Source organism: Dendropsophus ebraccatus, chromosome 4 (assembly GCF_027789765.1).
Source record: "Dendropsophus ebraccatus isolate aDenEbr1 chromosome 4, aDenEbr1.pat, whole genome shotgun sequence".
Lineage (NCBI taxonomy): Eukaryota > Metazoa > Chordata > Amphibia > Anura > Hylidae > Dendropsophus > Dendropsophus ebraccatus.
In genome coordinates this window covers 118,745,161-118,763,850 of record NC_091457.1, presented here as the reverse complement: position 1 = coordinate 118,763,850, position 18,690 = coordinate 118,745,161, and the positions used below count along the sequence as shown (strand labels likewise).

General features: G+C 41.4%; 1 protein-coding gene across 13 annotated transcripts in view; it reads right to left on the bottom strand.

The window, feature by feature from the left end:
- The window catches only part of FOXP1 (forkhead box P1), a 576,401-nt gene that overhangs the window by 290,930 nt on the left and 266,781 nt on the right, over positions 1-18,690 (bottom strand). The window contains exon 1 of one of the 13 annotated variants that reach the window (XM_069966884.1): positions 11,002-11,154. The exons of the other annotated variants lie outside the window; for them this stretch is intronic. The gene's annotated coding sequence lies outside the window, so the exon portion shown is untranslated. Of the gene's footprint in view, positions 1-11,001; positions 11,155-18,690 lie in introns of those variants that run through there. 13 annotated transcript variants of the gene reach the window in all.

Here is an 18,690-nt window from a genome sequence, read left to right as displayed (position 1 = left end):
CATTAAAACTACTGACAGGTAAAGTGAAGAACACTGGATTTATTGTGATAATGGCGCCTGTCAAGTGGTGGGATATGGCAGATAAAAAGAATAGTCGATTCTGAAAATTGATGTGTTGGAAAAAAGGGACAAGAATCTGAGTGACCATAAAAAAGGACCAAATTATTAGAGCTGGAAGGCTGGGTCAGAGTGTCTCCAAAGCAGTAGATGTTCCCAGTATGCAGTGGTTAATACATAAGAGAAGTCAAAGGTAGGACAACTGCTGAACAAAGGAAGACAGTGGTATGGTTTGGGGTCAAGGCATTCATGTTACTGTTACTTTGACAAGTGCCATCTACTTAAACATTACTGCAGACCAAGATCCCACCACCATAGCAATGGTATTTCCTATTGGCTGTGGCCTCTTACAGCTGTATAATGCTGGTCACACTGCAACTGTTCAGGAATGGTATCTGGAACATGCCAAATGATTCAAGGCAATGACCTGGCCTTCAAATTCTCCAGATCTAAACCCCAATCCACAAAGGCCCCAGCTCTCAACTTAAAGGGATTAAGGGATCTGCTACTAATGTTTTAGTGCCTTCAGAGGCCTTGACAGGTCAGGGCTGTTGTGGCGACATATGAGCAGAGCTTCAGATGGTGGCAAATAGAATCACCAATGCACCCTAGACTTTGCAAATGGCAGCTAGATTTTACAGTCTTGTCCCCATCTGAGACAGGTCCACTTCTACAGTGGGTTTACAGATGTGACTAGACCTGACTTAATCATCTACACCACTAACTGCCAGATGTTGGGTGCTGTGTGTGGGTTGATCATATCAGGTTTCCTATGATGGCGGCCGATCCTGGTCTAGTTTTGTCCTCTATGAAAGCAAGAGCTGGCCAGATAAAGCACAATTTTCCAGGTCCAAAATCACCTATAAAACATAAAGATTCCCATGTGTACCAGGTAGACTAAAAGGTTTACTAACCCTTACAGATAATCTCCACCATTACAACTATGCATATATTACAAAAAAACTTGCATATATGAATACTAATGGAGTTGACTCGAGAAGACAACTTGTGTCCATAAGCCCAGCTGGGTTCTGTGAATGCAATACAGAGAAGGTACTTTGCCAAGGACCTTTATGGGACACAATGGAAAGCTTTCCTGTAAGGATGGCTACCTCAGAGACAGATATAAGGAAGGAATTGTACCGAATGGCCAGAAGTGGTAGACACCAGTGATAATAACTGATCACCTGTGGTTAGAGTGGATGGACCTGTTTTATTGGTTGGTGATGAGCAGTAGAATGTCCCCTGGTCTCTACATTCAGTAGAAACATGTTAAAATGTAGTTGGTTTTCTATATAGATGACCCCAAAAGAAATAGGTCTAGATGGTCATTTATTCCTCCTCCTGAGATACAAACCAGGCATCCATCTGAACAAACCAAATGGGCAAGCTTATCGTGAAGCTATAAGGCACAGATGTAAGCTGATAGTAAATGTATCCTGATGAATTCACGATGGTCTTAAATAAGGGACCGCTCTCTCTTAACTACGTAACTCAAAATGCCCCTAATGGGGTATTAGAAGATGGGTTTTCTCATCCACACAACCCCCTTTAAATTATACCCAAAACATAAAATAAACATTAGCATTAAAAGCTCACATATCTCTCCGATTAGTGGTGCAGCGGGATGATCTATTCATTAAAAACACACATAAATAGTTACTCGGAACTGAGCGCAGAACATGGCGATAAATACATTGTTGCTCCTCTAAATGCAGAACTCACAGCATAGCAAATTGCTAAATTGTTACAGGAAATGGCACACCGCCTACTAAATCCGTACAAAGGCAATATAAAAAGACATTTAGCATTCTTACTAGATCCTATACAATGCTTATTGCTCACGCAACCCCGAAGCTTAATGATACAAGTTAATTGACTCTGATTAACCACAGGTTGATTGTTTTCTATATGACATCCACCTATAGATAAGCTTGTTTTTCGTAGACATTTGAAAAGGTAACAAATACCTAATTATACCTGTACCTTTCAGTTCATATCGTTATAATAGCAATATGACTGTTTTGATTTATACTAGTGTATAATTAATGTCAAGTAATGTATTATTTTGCCTCTTACACTATGCTTTTAACCAAAGTGCTTTTAAAAAAATGCATAATACTTTAGTGTAAGGATCTATTAACAAGAAAAATATAGATATCTTTTCAAATAACAGAAATGGCTTAACCCATGCTAGACTGGTGCAACAAGCAGGCATATCCAATAATGACTTTAATGGTCATGGCAGGCCTGTTAGAAAACTGTGTTCCTCTGGGGTGCCCTTCATGTCATGTGCTTGTATAAACAAAAGGGTCTCTAGGGCATGTATCCCATATAGGTACATCTATTTCTGTATAGGGAGAGGGGCAATGATAAGGGAGGGACACTGTACTCCCTGTGCAGTTGGGGTTGCCCCACCTAAAGACATATCCTATGGAAACCTGACTTAACAGTATTATTGTTATTAAGCATGAAATCACTTTACTGAACAAGGTCTTGTTCATTAAAAATTTCCTCTTCAGATCAAGTAACTGGAACGGAGCCCATGGGTTAGAGGGAGTGAACACTGAGAACTTGCCCCACCCCTGCTGATCTAATCTACAAAGCTCCTTTCACAATTTACATAGGTGTGTGCTACTGCATATGGCCAGATTGTGTGCTGGGACAGGATTAGGAAGAAATACAATGGATGTAATCAAAAAATAACCATATATGACCAAAAGAACAGGATATCCTTTAACATAAGAAATCACCAACGTGGTCCATAGAGGAAACTGGATGTTCATAAATGATCCCCAATCCTTCATAGCAAAAGTATACATATTATTTCAACAAACCTCTGACATGTTATAGCCATGTGTCAGAAGTTTGTATTGGTGGGAGTCCGGGTGCTAAAACCCCATCCCATTGCTAGAACGAAGTGGCAAAAGAACTGTGCACTCTGCCTCTTTATCTCCACTCTCACTGCTAAAGTGGCAGTCAACAGAATTATAATGGAGTTTAGGGCCCTATTTCACCGCACAATTATCGTTCAGATTATCGTTAAATCGTTCAAATCTAAACAATAATCGTTCGGTTGAAATGCAGTTAACGATTAACGACCGAACGAGAAATCGTTGATCGCTTTATAAGACCTGGACCTATTTTTATTGCTGCTCGTTCGCAAAACGTTCGCAAATCGTTCGCATTGAATAAGACATCGTTCGGTCGTTCGCAGTAGATACGAATGCAATAGCAAAGAAATAGCTAAGAAAAAAACGATCACAAATACGATCATAAGTAACGATTATCGTTCCATGGAAATGAGTGAACATTTTCAGGTCTTTCGCAATGGCGGTCGTTTGAGATCGTTAATCGTTAACGATTATGCGAACGATAATCGTTCGGTGGAATAGGGCCCTTAATGGAACTTCTGGCAAATCACGTCTAGTGAAAGTTTCATAGGCTCCCATCACAATGTTGTCTACTGTTATTTTACAGTGAGAACTGAAATGAAGGGGGAGAGCGTACGCTGAAAAGCACTTCTGCCCCTTCATTCTAGCGATCAGCAGAGGTCTTAACCCCAAACCCCTACCGATAAAAACTTTAGACATGTGGCTATAACATGTCGGAAGTTTGTTGAAACGATAGGTACACTTTAAAAGAAAAACTATTAGCAGGATAGACGAATCTAACTTGCCGATAACCCCCTATAGTACTAGGAACACAGAGGAGGAGGGAATATATGCTACCTTCCTCCTGTGTCCTATGCTGTTAGTCGGGTAAACTCCACTCCAGAGCACCGTTAGGAGCACTGCCGTATCATCTGGCCTGCCCCTTTTAATGATAATCAATGGAGGGGGTGGGCCGGATGACGTGGCAGTGCTCCTAATAGTGCTCTGGAGCGAAGATGACTACAACAGCCCGGAGCCGGTGCTGAGGAGCAAGATAAAACACAACCCTTACTCTTAAGCATCCCCAGTGCTATAGGGGGCTATCAGCAGGTTAGGTTTCCTAGCCAGCCCCATATCTTCCATGAAACTCTGTTCTCCAATGCTCAAGTAGTAGATAAGTAAATAAAACTGGGCATGGGTGGAAACTAGACACTGATTGGATGAATTATTAGAAACCGAGAGTGTTAGGTCAGAAACTACAATAAAACAAAGTCTCCCAACATGCTCCACTTCTATAGGTAAACAAACCCTTCACTATTCTGAGCGCCTATATTGATAATCAGTTTGTTCATATTAGGGATCAAGATATGGTTACTTGTACATTGGAATCACAGATTATTTATTTTTAACTTTAATTTGTTTATTTTTATCCAATGCTTAAAGTTTCCAACTTGACCATAATAAAAGGATGAGGCCACACTACGAGGGAATCCAGCTCAACATTCCCACCCATCCTTCAAGTATCTGTCCAACGGATTTGGCCCGACAACAGATTTCACTTGACAACCACGTAATGGACGCTTGAGTTCAGTTTTATGCGCTCTTTCCCAGTTGACACTCAACAAAGAGGCTCTCCACAAGACAATGGTACCCTAGAAGCGTTCTAGGCACATTAATACAGCACACAAAGTCCCCACATCAAACAGTCACCAGCTCCGGCACAAAGCGGGCGTACGAGAGCGCCTGAAAAGGCTGTGTGAATACAAGTGGAAAATTAAAGCTGAAGTAGCTGGGGAAGGGACTTAATTTACTGGCATGTACAGTATGCAAATGAGATTATTCTCTGCTTAACAGCATCATTTATGTCCATAATAATAGCATCATCATTACAGAGCTCAAATTAAATTACACCGTAATTAGCATATCAAAGTGATTGGTTAAAGTTTTAAACAAATACCCAATTTTGTTAATGAACAGCTGTAATTGTCATGTACACTCCAGCGAAAACTCCCTAAACAAATATATGTTTTAGGACAGGGAAGGGGGGAAAAAAATTCTGAATGCAAGCGGCTGATAGGATTCCACCATAAATGCACTTGGTGCACGCCTTCCCCTTACTTATGGGTTTCTCAATGGTGACTACATTATGCTTACAGGGTCTGGGTGAACTTTTGACTGCGTCACACGGCTGACCCAACATGCTCAAGAACACACTATTAAATAAACTCCCTATGCTTACATAAAAGACTTTCCAAGGAGGAATGTGTCACGTGCGCCCTCTGATCTTGTCCTTTACTTAACCCTGTCAGGGCTCAACATCTAACAATAATGGTCTCTCCATACAACAGCTAGGCCCATGGCCTCTCGGTAAGACCTGCACACTTTTCAGGGATACAAGGGGTTTCCCTACATGTGTGTTTTGTATTTAAAGTCTTTAAGGTAAATATCACGTTTTGCCAGTTTGCATACAGCAGGATATGCATTGAGAATGTATGTAAATGAGAGTATTTATTATACATAGAGACGGTATATGCAGCTAGCAGTGCATATGGCATGCTACTGAAACACTCTGAAGAAATAAAGAAAGCAGGCAAGAAATAAAGGAGAGATTTTTCTTTTGCAGCATTACAGTTTCCATCTAACTAAATGGGCTATCAATGTAATGCAGGCTCCTTAAAGCCCCTACTCCACGAGGCAACTAAAAGGAGCAAACGAGTGCTGTCAGCTATGACAAGCGGCATCAGCGAGCGGGTTAAAAACGAGGGGGGGGGGGCGGAGAGGTGCAAGGAGGCTACCCTGTTGATCACTAGATCGTCAGGGCTGCCCATAGCATATAGCAGCAGTCTGCTGCCGCCGCTCCTATTCCACGGAGCGACGGCTGCATATTGTTGTATATGTAGTTTGTCTTTCAACAATGTTGAAAGACAAATGACTGTAACAATCAGCCAATATTGTTTATGTCGGCTGATCGTTGCCTTCTATTACACGGAACGATTATCAGTCGATAATCGTTCCGTGTAATAGGGCCTTAAAGGCGAAGTGCGGCAGTAAAGAATTATTCACAGACTAACACACATTACAAAGTTATACAACTTTGTAATGTATGTTATGTCTGTGAATGGCCTCCTTCCCCGTGTCCCACCACCCCCACCCGTGTACCCGGAAGTGTGGTGCGCTATACTCACCTGTCACGTGCCGACACCAGTCTCCGATCTTCAGCGAGTCACGTCTTCTTCGGGCGGACGGCGAACAGCTCCGACTGTCCCGAATGCCGGCCGCCCTCTGCAGCGTCATCCGATGCTCAGCCGCGATTGGCTATGCATAACTGTGCTCAGCCGATCGCGGCTGAGCACAGATGTGACGCGGCGGACGGGGACGGGCGGCAGCGACTCGGCCGTCCGTCCGAAGATGACGTTTGGCACAAGATGGTCGACGGCCCTCAACACGGATCAGGTAATGTATAATGCACCAACACTTCCGGATACACGTGCGGGGGTGGTGGGACACGGGGAACGGGGCGATTCACAGACATAACATAACTTTGTAAAGTGCTTTGTAAAGTGCCTTCTCTAATCACCACAGACACAACGGGAAGTCTCAGCTTAGTTTTAGCCCCAGTGGTGAGAATAAAAACTGCAAGAATTACTTTATAATATCGATAGAAAAATGGAAAATTTGAAAAAAATGTCACCAAAAATACTTAAAAAATATGTTTACCTTAAAAACATTATTTAAGCAGTGTGGTGACACATTCATTTTAATATGGTGTTTTCAAGTAGTTTTTTTAAACCAGACAAACCCTCTCACCTGAGTTCCTATGTTACTTTTAATATAGGATATTATTATTATTATTATTATTATTATTATTTATTATTATGTGTAGATTGAAAACCTCATCCTTCTAATGTATATTTTCACAAACTCTTTCATATGCACAGAAAACTTTCTGAAACAAAGTAGATGTGCCTCCTATTACAGGCCACAACCTTTCGGCCTTTGATAGAATATTTAGATTTGTAAGTATCTGTTGATGTCAGGTTACCTTGGAATAACCACTCAAAACTATGTATCTTTTATCATCTAACCAATTGTCCCAAAGAAAAATAAATTATTATGGGGGGAAGAAAAAAAAAAGTATGTTAAAAATTTAGATATAGCGGCTTTTTATTTTATGCATGGAGGAATCCATTAAAGGATAGGCTCTGAAGTAGTATGTAAATCACACGCCTTTCAAGGTAGCACTAGGGCAAATTCACTCCGTCAACTAATGATGAAGCTCATTATATGCAGGGAGTATTGGTAATGAGGAAACAGTCACCCGGCATTCCATGTTCCAACATAAATCCGTCTAATATGTGAATATATCCACGTCTAATTAAAGACTACAGATTCCATATCCCCCCTTTATTAGCCAACAAAAAAGGAGATGTTCAAAGGAGTCTGAAGCGCCAGGAAGGTAAATTTAAAGGGGCAAACCCTTGAATTGCTTGGGCTAAAATTAATATTAAAATATATATTTTTTATTCTTATTACTTTTTATTTTTAATTTGTCATTATATGAAAAGAACTCAAAAAGCGGAGAAACAGCAGGAGCGCCAAGGAATGGAGGAAAACTTGTATATTCAGTTCACGTTGTCACCAGCGTAGAGAATGACTTGCGATGACCCACTTAGTGGTGGGTTTTATAGATTTTATAGACCGGTACTGTGGTCAGTGATGTCTCCTAGGCTGGCCCCCCGCTGTTGCTAAACTACAACCCCCAGCATTTGACTGTCATGGAGTAGTCATTTTACAACACTGCAAGAGATGCCACTTGGCTTATATAATGACCGTACTACTACTCCCAGTATGTTCAGATGACTGGCGGCAGAGGTAAATCTCCCGGGGATGGGGAAAAGGTCTGGTATTTGGCCTCAGTCTATAACCTAGATCGGTGATCTCCAACTTATATATCTCAAGCTTTTGCAATCAGGAGCACAGTAACTGGCCTGAAGTGTCCTGCGTATACCCTATAGCAGTGGTCTCCAATCTGTGGATCTCCAGCGGATGTGAAAATGCGACTCCTGCTATTCCCTGGCAGCCGGCAAGTCTTTCCTTCAGAAGACGGGGTAGTGATGCCACATGACCATGGCCGCTATTCACGGCAAGACTCTAGGAATACAAGATCATAGTGCTATGTCATGTTTATTTGCCATAGGCACAGGGCGCCACAACAACAGATGACATTCTAAACAGATGACTGGTAATGGTTGAGCGGCCTTTATATTACTAAGTACAGTATATAAAAAATAAATTGGTTTTCCAATACTCAAATCTAGGGAAATACTGTACAAAATTCGGGGAGATTTCAGCTGTGAAGCCTACAGGATTGTGAATGCAGCTCTGGGCTATACTACAGTTAAGAGCTAGATAAGTACTGTAATGTTATTTATGTATATATTGACTGTACAAGCAGAGTAGGGAATACATTAGTAGTTTCTCATTGTTTTTCTGTGTGTGGGGAGTGGGTTATAATAAATGTAAGGGTGGATGTTATTACATTTATGAGTGTGAATAAGACTTGACCAGACAGTAGATGTATACCTGTATGCAATGACTCAATAAGTATTTGCAAAATCAACCAGAAAAAAGCTATGTTCCCACACTGTTTTTTCTGCTCTGTTTTTGAAAAGAAAAAATTGACGTCCGCCATTTCGATGTTTGGCCGCCCATCCATGCAATGATGGCTGCTGGTACATTATTCTAGTTTAGGTGGACTAATTGGCCTTTGGGGTGTCTTTAATTGAAAAGTCCATTGAGTTTAATAGTAAAAACAGTGAAAGGACGGTGAGGAAAGAAAAACTGTGTGTGAACAGCTAAAAAATAACGTCCAGTGTTTGCAAAAGACGTCCGAAAATAATTATCACAGTCTTTATTTTGACATCCACACAAACAACGTCTGTCATTTTATACACTGTGTGCATTGGACGTCCATTAATCCACTGACTTCAATGCACTGCATTAAGAACAATTAAAATTTGGCAATAACGGACGTCTTTTTAAATAGCAAAACCGGACGCCTTTTTTCCTTTTCTTACGTAGTGTAAACACGGCCAAAGGAAAAGTCCTGTTGATCTGTCTACTGAATCATCCATAGGGATCTCTGCTACAGATTGCCACAAGCCTCTATAATTACAGACACTTCTACTTTGACCCTCCCTGGTCTGTCACGATCATATATTAAAATTGAAACCTCACAGATGAGATTATGATGGTTGTGGACAGGATCGATATTTAGTTTCAGTCTCGCTTTTAGTTTCCTACAAGCCCACAAACTGCAAAGAAGACAGAATGCCTTATACAGGTTTATTGGAGATTGATACATAGGGGTGACAATGCTGCTGGTAGCGGTGGTGGTTGTGGCGAGCTGGGGAGAGAAGCACTCCTTTGCGTGGTTCTCCGGGCTCATTCTAGAGACCAGTAAGGGTCTGAACACCCAGATCCTGACCAGTCGAAAAGAATGTCAAAAGTTTTTTCACATGACTTTAACATACAGGGTACACTTTGCAATAGGTTGTATAACAGGTGCATTAGAGTTCATGTACATAGCTGTATTAGAAATCCGGGGGGTAGGAATCCATGAGAACAAAAATGATTAATAGATCTATACATGTATTTGTGGAAAAGATTCAATATAACTAGTAATTTATTCATCTAAACAGCTTTTTATTCAACTCTTATGAGTCCAGTGGGCGGTCCTACGCACACTGATACAGGGAACTACTCACTAGTTAGGACCGCCCACTGGACTAAGCCCAGAATAAGCAGGATTTTGATGCATAAATTAAGTTATACTGAATCGTTTTCTACAAACATGTATATTAATCTCCTTAGCTCCTCCTGCTCTTTAACATGCTGCCTGCAGATTGGACTGTATTGTGTGTTTGACAGGTTCTCTTTAAACATTATCACTTATAGGCTTTGTATAGGATTTACAACATATTTTTAAGGTGAAAAAACAGCCTTTTTTATATTGGGGGCCATTATTAATCATCATGATCATTAATAATGACCCTCATTATCATAAAACATCAGTTTTCACCCAGGAAAGACATGAGAACTAAACAATATACTGGCTATTCTTTTAATCCAGCATCTGATAATCCACAACATGTGATACAGCACTTGTATGCAGCACAGAACTACAATATATTGCGGACTTTCATATTGTAAAAGAAAGAGGAAACAGAACAGATGAGATTATTCTGATTACAGATATCATTATATATTATATTTCAAAGTCCAATAATTCAAAATATTTCATAATTCAACACCTATCAGGCCACATATGCTCTGGATTAAAGGAATTATATTTGCCCATAAAATGACTGTCCTGTATAGCAACAATCATAGCTGTAGACGGTGTCCTAAGACCCATCCACCATTTAAGAAGATGCAGGTATTATAAAGGTCACCTGGCAGGTGGGGGCTCTATTACAGATTATACACTGCAACCCAGGATTCTGAGATTATATGCTCTACAGTACAGTATAGTTACATCTACCCAGCATGCAATACACCCATCATCTCTCTGTGCCGCTTCCATCATATCTCCAGTGAAAGCGATCGGTCTGAGGCATTTCATCAGCAATGAAGCAACAGGAGGCAAAGCATCCAGAGAACTTCCCAGGTAACTGAACTCCAGATCATGACTGCTGAGCGGTCAAGTGCACATGTCAGCCGAGGAGGGAACAAATCCTATCGCACAATTAGCCGCATGAAAGCCGCTACGGCGAGAACGTCGAAACGGTGTAAGATTAAAAGCTTGAGGAATGTTCACGTGTTACGTTGCCCTGAACGAGTTAGTAGAGACGAATTAATCAGTGTAGCAGAGCTGAAATTGTCATTCGGCATAAACCAAGATACACTTACAATCTATATTAACTATATCCAGCTCTGCTACATCTGTACATGTGTACATGTTGACACCACTAAACAACTCATGTCTCTGTGCTCCTTCTTTCCAGCTGCAGGAAGACAAGCCTCCAGATCTGTTCTGTCCCTCCCTTGATCACACACTACACCAACCTACCTTTGCCTCAGTTTTTTTTCCTCTCTCGGTCTTTGCCAGCTCCGAATAGCAATTCTAAAACTTGAGTGGGATTGCAGAACATACCAAAAAAAAGAGGGGTCAGACAGAACCAGAGCAGACAAGGCGCCCAGTGCAGCCAGACATGCCTGCTGACAAAGGGTTTAACAGAGTATTTACAATATTGTTTACACTAGAATAAGTAACCCTCCCAATGATCAGCATACACATGTGCAAGGGGGGAGGAAGAGGTGACATTCACAGGCGCTGTGCACCACACGGCTTATCTCAGCAATACCCAACACACAATTCTTTTCTTGTCATGTGGAGCGAAATTTCCACGAAAAAAAAAAAAAATCTATTGCAAACACAACTCTGCTACTTTCCTCTCTAAACCTAGAAACAGTCGACTTTTAAGAAAGTAGAGAATGTACTTTCAATCGAGGGAAAATACATTTTATAACACATTGTATAATCTGACAAGGCGGCGTGCCAAGTGACAAACTCAGCTCACTTTAGACATAGCAAATCTAGATACAGTACAGTTGTCCTTTAAAGGGTTTACTTACAGCCAGGGGTGAAAAGTTGCATAACACGTTGTAATATGCCAAATAAAAATGAGCTCTGCTACATCTTTTACTCTACATTCTGAGACAGCCATCAGATTAATATAAGTTTAAAGGAGTTAAGTTTGTAAGGACATAGCTGCTTTCTTCCCAAAACAGCGCCGGGAAGAAAGCAGCTGGTATTGAGCTCAGTTCCATTGAAGGGAATGCAGCTGAGTTGTAGTATCACACATAACCTGAGAGCAGGTGTGGCGCTGTTTTTAGAAGAATGCAGCTATGTGCTTTGTAATCCTGGATAACCCCTTTAATAAAACAGGCATATTTGTGATCAACACCTGAAAACACACTGTAGTATGACAATATATTGTGGCAAAAGACAAACTCAGTTCTGCTACATCTTTTTCTAAATCTCGATTCAGTGGTTGCAGTTTAGGCAAAACTATGTTAAATGGCAGCAAGTGGTATTTCATGACAAACTCAGCCCTGCCACATCTGACATCTGCTTTAAGAAAAGGTTTACGTGCACTTGGTAGAAAACGTTCCATAATGCGCTGTATAATGTGGTGTGTGCAGTGACAAACTCAGATACTTCATCTCTCTTTATACAAACCTAGACACAATTGTCCTTTGCAATAATAAAAGGTTTGATCAGAGATCTCTTTTTAAATAATTAATAGTAACATGACAATAAGGTGTGCAAAATGACAAGCTCAGCTACATTTAGTTGTGTCCGGTTTCACACAACCGTCAGTTCAGGTGATAGGACCTGAGATGAGCCTGGACCTGCAGATGTAATGCGGACAGAAAAAGTGCCACAGCGTGAAACAGGCCTAAATCTTCCGTTAGCATAGTAAAAGGTTTACAGATCATGACAATGTGGTGTGACAAATGACAAACTTAGCTCTGCTTCATCCCTGTCTAAATCAGGTAACCATCGCCACTGCTTATAATCTTCAGTTACTTGCAATACAACAATGTAGTTGTAGTGGGCCAAATGACAAACTCAGCTCTGCTCCATATGAAGTCTTTAAAGTCAGCCTAATGCAGTACCTCTGCACAGCAGCATGCTGTGCTGCTAGGTTGTTGCTGTGTCCTGTGACACACGGACATGGGTGTCTGTACTTCTTTGTTTGACAATACGTTCCTGGAAGGCTGTTAGAAGTTTGCTCCTTATTGTCTGAGAAGCAGCTTGGAAGGCTGATCCCAGAGGGGGCCCCTAAGTCCCCGGGACTGTGGCTCTGACAGGGATGTAACCATATTAGGATCTCTAGGAGAATATCAACAATAACATAACAGCAAGAGGGATTTTTTTTTTTGCGCTCGTGGTGTCAGTGTCAGCGGCGCTTTCTCCACCAGTTATGTTTGCTTGTTTAAACAGCTTTCCCCTCCCCCCAACCCCCCCCCCCCCCCAAAAAAAAAAATCATAACACATACAGAAGAAAATGCACCAAGTCAGATAAACAACAGCAGCTTAACACTGAGCTAATGCACATTGTATTCCCTGGTCAATACAGCAACAACTATATTTAACAGTTTAATCCCCAAGACAGCTCACAATGTCCAATTATAAGAGGTATTCTGGAGGTGCGGTGCACTTGTAAAACATTTAAAGAGGAGTTTCATATTCTAAATAAAGTGCACCTGCTATCAGGTATGGTAGCGATGTCTCTAGTGCTAGGGCCCTCACTGATCAGGAGGTGTAAGATGCTCACAGAAGATGGGGGCAGTGACCCCACCAATGCTGTCTATCAGTTATGTTCGCAACAAACCATGACCACAACAAGAAGTCTTCAAGGGAAATGGCAACCATTAATACTCTTTGTAACACTGGGGTATGAATATGACCAAGGCTAACATCTGTATTTGGGGGGGGTCTGTCTACAGTTGTACAAGGCAAGAAGACCACCTAGTCTTACTTGTCACCTACCTGGGGGAAAACATTGCATCAGGATACATTATGGGACAGAGGCAAGCCAGAAGAGGCAGTGTGATACACTGGGAAAAGTTCTGCTGGGAAATCTTGGATCTTGCATTTACTTGTACACATGATACATTCCTAAATGGGATACTCTGTTCCCTCTAATGTACTGTACCAAATCTTCTCTAATGTACTGTTCCAATGTTCCCTCTAATGCACCATACCACTGCCCCCTCTAATATACTGTACCACTGTTCTCTCTAATGTACTTTACCACTGTCCCCTCTTATGTATTGTGCCACTGTCCTCTCTAATATACTGTACGACTGTCCCTTCTTATGTACTGTGCCACTGTCCTCTCTAATGTACTGTATCACTGTCCTCTCTAATGTACAGTACCACCGTCCTCTCTTATTTACTGTTGCTCCCTCTAATGTACTGTACCACTGCCCCTTCTAATGTACCATGCCACTGTTCCTTCTAATGTACTGTGCCACTGCCTCCTCTAACATACTGTACCATTATCCCCTTTAATGAACTGTGCCACTGTCCCCTCTAATGTACTGTGACACTGTCCCCTCTGTCCCCACTGTTCCGAATCTCTAGCTCTCCAGCAGTTGCAAAACTACAACTGCCATTATGAACTAACTGTCATCAAGACATGATAGGGTTCTAGTTCTGCAAACTGAGGAACCACAGGTTGGGAAACACAGGTCATATTACTCTGCCCACCTATCCTGCTTTCTGCTATGCTTCAGTGCTCTGACGTCCTCTGGTCAGGTCTGGATGCTCTTTTGTATAGGCAGAGCTGTTCTGCATCATTCAGGAAGAGAGGAGTGACAGAACAGGAAGCACAGAGCTCCCCTCCTCCTGCCAACACCTGGATCTCCAGTAATTTTCACCACCAATTTTAGGAACTGCAGTCACAGCAGGTGGTGAGGGGGACCGAAACCTAGTGTATGGGCCCGATCAAAATGTGATCCTATATCCTATAGCTATGCCACTGGTAGCGACCCCTATAGCTATGCCACTGGTTACAGTGCATGATGGAGATCGGCCAATCGTATAGGGTATGTGATTAGTTTTCCTTTCCTCAATGAAGAAACGTAAAAGTCTCAGTAAAAGATCAGGACTGCTTACAGTTTTATATAAGTTTTTGCAGGTAGCCACTCATAGGAGTAGACATGTCACTGAAGGCCATTAGGGCAGGAAAGCAGTCACCGTGGACCACCCCGATGACAAGTTACCCTGTTCTTGGTAGGTTTTAAAATGATGATTTCTCTGAAATAATCAGACACTGTTTCAAGAAGCATTGTTTCGGGTTCCCTTCAAAGTGGACTAGGCAGCAGCTTCAGCACACAATATAGGCTTCTTACCCTGATTTTAGAAGGTGTAACTTTCATTGCAATTGACTGCCCCACCAGCACTGAGATTGCATTTAAGAAATATGCAAATTTGTTTTTTAAAGCCCATGGAACCATCCCCTGGACTACTAAAGCCCAGCTTGGTTCTGCCCCTTCACTTATAAGTAGCACCCCTGGGTACACTAGTTCAGGTGCACAGTCAATTGACAGGAAGAAGCCTTTGATTGACAGACTGACATCTATTACCGAGCACTGGCTGGACATGAAGCACTGGAGGCGGGCCGACTGCCCTGCAGAGTGACAAAACTACCTCCCCTCTGTGACACGGCTCCATTAGAATTAATGGAGCCGCGTCAAAGAGGGAAGGGAATATTATCCCACTGGGGGAAGCCAGCCCGTCTCTAGGACCTCATGCCCGGCCGATGCTTGGTAATAGATTGGTGCCATGCATCCCTGCACCGGTGCTGGTCTATTCAAGAAAAAAAGAAAAAAACTGTGGTACATTAGCTTTAAACTGAACTCTATTTTTAGGCAAAAACAAAAAATGCTGAGCATTGCCAAAATTTCCAAAAACCACTATGCCAGAGCAGCTCTCAGAGCGCCCATTCTTCCCATCGCATACAATTCTGTATTAGTGAAAAGCTTCCCGTCCCGTCTCTAGCAGGAGGCCCAGCGGCATAGAATTACATGGGTCTTGCCCTGGAGATGACAGCTACCGAGGAAGAACAGGAAGCTTGGCCCATAAACCACGGGAAGAACGGATGCTCAGAATCGTATTCTGGCACCAAATTCTAAGTGACAGTGATCAAAAAAAAATTATTGTTATACTCAGTGCTTTATTATAGTCATGTTTTATGATAAACATGGAAGTATGGTCACACTTTGCGAAAATGCTAAGGATTTTATACTGCAGGGGAGATTTATCAAACATGGTGTAAAGTAGAACTGGCTCAGTTGCCCCTAGCAACCAATCAGATTCCACCTTTCATTCCTCACAGACTCTTTGGAAAATGAAAGGTAGAATCTGATTGGTTGCGAGGGGCAACTGAGCCAAATCTACTTTACACCCCCTTGATAAATCTCCCCCTATGTCTAAACATCCCCTCACTGTACATAAGCAGAAAGCTGTCCATCCGTGTCAGGAGGGCAGAGACAGTCTGCATCTTATGAATGCATTAGACTCCTGTCCATCCTGATATTGCACCTGTGAGTTCTCCAAAACTAACACATAACAAAAACACTAAAATCAGCAGGTCTGCCACTACTACTCACTTAGGGCAGCAATAGCCTGACAGTTTCCTGTTCAAAGCCATAAAGGATGGGCACTAAGGAGTTAATATTTGCTGTAAGCCTGAATATATATATATGAACACATATCTAAGGGACAAGGAAAAATTCACCGTTTTCCTTAAGTCTGAAAAACAATGAAGACGCCATCCCGCTCTATTTATGAGCAAAGCTCAGTACAAAATAAAAGTGGAACTTAACAGACATATCAAAATCAATAAATCAGACAAACAAGCCGCAGTTCAAAAGTTCAAAGACATGATGTCCAGTCCAACTCGTCTTACCACTCAACCAATAATAACTCGAGTCCATCACTCCTCATTGAAGAGACACTTTCATGGGTTCATTTTCATTAGTCTGTCTCGTGGATAGCGGCTCGCTCTTTATGTATACGCTAAAATAAATTAGCCGTTTCACCAAGCGGTGTGATTCTTATAAAAGACATTAGCACAATGCTCCATTTTCCAGTAGGAGTAAATAAATAAATCAATAAATTCAATCCAGAGTGATTTTGTTATTGTGCGGCTCCGGTGCGGATCCCGTATAAGTGTTTTATTGAGTTTATTTGTTTCAATAAACGCCGCAGCGGGGCAGAATTCTGGACTGAAAACAATCCATCGAGAAAGATTTTTTTTTTTTTTTTTTTTAATAAAGTTAATAGATGTTTTGATCTTTGGAAGTAAAATGCCTGGGCAATAACAAAGACTGTAGGCTAATTGTAAGGGAATGCGCATTTGTTATATTTTGTATTCTAATTTCTATACATAATTTTGATATTAAGCACTCTGTCTGAGCTGCTGCAATACTAAAGATTTGCTTAAAGTGGTTTCAAGTCAGAAAATGACTTTTTATGATGTAGTGAGCATGCTTAGTGTCAGATGCAGAGGTCAGAGAAGGGGAGGAGGGAGAAGAGGCTCAACAGTCTCCATTATCTCCAGTATTTATAATGTTGGACCCTGCGTTACCTGCCTCTAAATTTATAATAAAGCTTTTACTTTCATTATGATCCTGCCTTTGATGATGAAATAACTACGGTCCTTTAAAGGGGTACTCCGGTGAAAATCTTTCAACTTAATTGGTTTCAGAAAGTTATATAGATTTGTCATTTACTTCTATTTAAAATTTTCAAGTCTTTTAGTACTTATCAGCTGCTGTATATCCTGCAGGAAGTGGTGTTTTCTTTTCAGTCCGACACAGTGTTCTCTGCTGCCACCTCTGTCCATGACAGGAACTATTCAGAACAGGAGATTTGCAAGTTCTCTGGACAGTTCCTGTTTCAGACAGCAGAGAGCAGATGTCAGCAATGAGTCTGGAAAGAATACACCACTTCCTGAAGGACATACAGCAGCTGATACGTACTAGAAGACTTGATATTTTAAATAGAAGTAAATTACAAATCTATATACCATTCTGAAACCAGTTGATTTACAAGAAAAAAGATTTTTGCCGGCATACCCCTTTAATATAGAAAGTAACTGACTTCTAAGGCTGAGTGTAGTGAGCATACTCTGTGTCACATGCAGTAACTGTACAGGCCGCTCGCTCCACAGTGTGCACTGATAGGGTTTTCTGCGGCCGCTATTCAATGTATAGCAGCCGCAGAAAACCGACATGTCAGTTGTTTGCGGTGCCGCTAGGGACCCTGGCCAGAGCGTATACCATGTGTATACACTCCGGCCGGAATCCCATAGACAGCAAGGCAACATATATTTTCGTAATAATCACGGCCGTTGTACAATGCCCGTGGTATTATGAAAATATATACGTTGTGTGATCATAGTCTAAGAGATACATAAATTCTATAGCCAGCAGATAGCTGACCCGGCCCCTCCAAGCATCAACCATGAATTCTTTAGTGCACAGATTCCTTTACATTATGATAAATATAATATATGTCTACTTCTAAGTAAAGGGTCATAATATATTATGTTCCCTCTAAGAATACAGTGCTTTGTCCTATGGCATTTGTACTGTCTCTACATACACGTTTGAGCACACTGTAAATTGATGTATACAGCACATTGATCAAACGTCTGTGAAGTTAAAGAAAAACGTACAACATATAGCAGACATTATGTGGCAAGTGAATAGCAGCGTTTGAAGGTTGTCAATTTAGAGTGCTTAACCTTTCTAATAGAGGATCCTAGTAATAGCTAAAGTAAGTACAATTATCTTCATTCAGAAAGTTCCCCAAGAGACAAGACAGTACGGGGAATTAATGACATGACAGATAGAAGTGTAGCACAATACCAAAGACCAGAGAACCATACAAGTACACCATTAAAGGAGTAATGACATAATGCTAGCTGAACATAGCCATCACTTAATGATCATGGGGGTCCGACCTCTAAGACCCTCACTGATGAAGAGGGATCAGCGATGGTATAGTGCTGCATCCATTTCATTGTTTTTCCATGCACAGTGGCTTATGACCACCTGGCTGTGCAGGAAACAATATGTGTATTTTCCCGCATATCTGGAAAGACTCAAAAGAGGATGCAACACTACTTGTGTACCCTCGTGTTATCCAGCAAAAATTGTTTCCTTTTAAATCAAC